Source organism: Nanorana parkeri, unplaced genomic scaffold (assembly GCF_000935625.1).
Source record: "Nanorana parkeri isolate BGI_ZX_2015 unplaced genomic scaffold, ASM93562v1 scaffold1034, whole genome shotgun sequence".
In the NCBI taxonomy this organism is placed as follows: domain Eukaryota; kingdom Metazoa; phylum Chordata; class Amphibia; order Anura; family Dicroglossidae; genus Nanorana; species Nanorana parkeri.
In genome coordinates this window covers 270,967-274,063 of record NW_017307302.1, presented here as the reverse complement: position 1 = coordinate 274,063, position 3,097 = coordinate 270,967, and positions in this window count along the sequence as shown.

The following is a 3,097-nucleotide window of genomic DNA, read 5'->3' as shown; positions in this document are numbered from 1 at the left end:
TGCGAACCCGGCCTCCATTGTGTCTAAATTTGGCTCCATAAAACACACCTATACAGCAAACCCCACACGTTTAACATACAGGCAGCTGATAACTTCTTTGAAGACCTTCGGCTTACGACCCTTAGCGACTCCATGAAGGTGAAGATGGAGGCAGATATCTCCCTTCAGGAGGTACAAACAGCCATAAAATTGCTCAAATCCCAGAAATCCCCAGACGGATTCTCCACTCTCTAATACAAAAAATACTCGAACGTATTAGCTCCCTATCTGACAGCAGTTTTTAACCACCTAAAATCAGGCTCGAAATTGAACTCTACCTCCCTCCTGGCACAAATAGTCATGATACCCAAACCTGGCAAAGATGATTCGGACCCCCACAATTACAAACCCATCTCCTTATTAAACATCGATACAAAAATCCTCTCGAAAATCCTAGCCACCAGAATTAACACCTTCCTAGAAAATTTGATTCACAGAGATCAAGTGGGCTTCACCCCAAGGCGCCAGGCCTCTGACGCCACGAGGAAAATCATACAATTGATCCACCATATGCAACAGTCCGACACTAGAGGTATGCTCCTGCCGTTAGACATACATAAAGCTTTCAACTCCCTTTCCTGGGACTATCTGTATTACGTCCTGGGAAAATGGGGCTTCCCAGAATCCTTCATGCAATGGCTTGGAGCTCTCTATGATAGCCCAACTGCGTCCGTCAGATACCTACAGCACATGTCTTCCCACTTCCCAATCCTGCGGGGAACCAGACAGGGTTGCTCCCTCTCCCCCATCCTGTTTGTCCTAGCAATGGAGCCATTGGCTCAGTCGCTATGGCAAAACTCCGACATACAGGGTGTCTCGGTAGGGGGACGAGAATATAAATTGAATCTTTTTCCATATCCCACCCACACACTACTTTGCCAAACCTATTAGCCACCCTAGAAAAATGTTCTCACATATCCTGTCTCACTGTTAACACAGACAAATCACAAGCCTTTAATATTAACCTAATACCAACAGTGGTGGACACTATCCGAGACAACTTCCCCTTCCCATGGCGGAACAATCAACTTAGCTACCTAGGGATTAATCTAACAAAGATCTATGACTCGCTATATAAGGCCAATTACATCCCCCTGTTTAAACTAGCCAGAGACTTACTAGCCAACTGGTCCCACCACTGCCTTTCCTGGATGGGAAGAGTAAACTCAAATGGTCCTCCTCCCCAAATTATTATACAACTTCTGCACATTACCAATTGCAAGGCCAGGCCATGCGAGCCCTCCAAAACCAAATTTTAAATTTCATATGGCAAAATAAACGTCCACTGATTCCTAAATATACCATTTGCACTCATAAACGACAGGGAGGGCTGGGACTACCAAACCTCACTAGATACTTTCAAGCAGCACCAATAGTACCACTGACGAGCATGTTCCTATCCTCCCAGCAGCCGTTGTGGACTGATCTGGAGGGGGCATGTCAGGGATACCGGCACAGGTGACCCTACACCTGCGCAGGTACCCACACAGGCAGACCAAACACTTATGACCACACCGGACAGGGCAGAATGTATTATATACAGTTTAATAAAACAGCAAAACTAAACAACACCCAAAAGCAAACATAAATAAGTAACATCAACCAGACTACAAGCAGGTAATGGCAACAGGAGGACAAGCAGGTAATGGCAACAAGAGGTATCTAGGACTGCAAAATGGGTAACTGGGCTCGGGACACAAACAGGGTACAGGACTGGTAACAGGACTCTGGACAGAAAGCAGGGTTCACCGGAACTGGGGACTCAGGGTTCAAGTTTCAGGAAACGATACTGAGCCATCATCCTGACTGCAGGGAGGGTTTAAATATCCTCCCAGGAAGCACCAGGTGATGGCTAAGTACTGGCAGCTGGGAAACACCCGCAGGTGAGCACTGGAGCTGCAGGTCTCAGCTCCTGCGGCGCTCTGGATCCTAACAGGGCACTATGCCTACCCATAGCAATAAGGGCATTACCCTGGCTTCCATCATCCGAGCGCCCTTGTACCATGAGCCCCATTATGCGCCTGACTCTAAAAATATGGGACAACACCAAATATTACAGCAAATTAATATCACCACACCTACCATTGCTTCCCATTCTGGGCAATCCATTGTTCCCTCCAGGCCTGGACTCCCCTGGGGCGTTCGCGTGGTGGAACTCACACAACTTCACATACTTACACAACCTCTTTGAAAGGGCTAATGTTCGCAGCTGGCCCTCCATTCAAGAAACGTTACAAGCCCCAGCAGCGGAATTCTTCCGTTATTTACAGTTAAGGCACTGGGCCTCTAGTTACCTTACCCACAGAGCGACATCAACAACTATGTCCATCTTTGAACACATATGCTACCACACTCCAGCACAGCCAAAACTTTATGCCCACCTTAACACGGTCCCATCTCGTGTGAACCATGGCTATGTCTCGAAATGGGAGTGAGACTTGGGAGCTACCAAATCCGAGGCAGAATGGCAACAGATCTGGACCACTGCCGCCACATGCACAATCAATGTCACATCCATGGAAACGGCCTACAAATCCATGATGAGATGGTACATGGTCCCTGCCAGATTAGCACACATAGGCCCTGGTAGATCAGCCTCCTGCTTCCGCGGCTGCTCGGCACCTGGGGATGTCTTACACACCTGGTGGACATGCCCAATGGTCAGCAGATTTTGGGCACATACATTTCGTGTCCTCAGAAATCTTTTCCAGACAACGTTACCCAAGGACCCATGGTTCGCACTCCTGCATCTTAAACCAGCAACTCTCACAAAATCACAACACAAACTTGCAGTGTACATACTGCTAGCTGCCAAACAGGCCATAGCTCAGGCCTGGAAAAAGCAATTTGTACACTTCGCAGAGGTGCGACGCAGGATAGATTTCTTCTTTATCAATGAGAAACTGTCTAGCATCCTCCTGGATACACAAAAAAACTTCCTGAAAACCTGGGGTCCTTGGATACAATACGCCCACCCATCCCTGCCACGGGAGAGCCTGACAGCCATTTCACCGATTGGGGCTTCAGGGGGACACGGCTCGCGGACCCGACCAACACC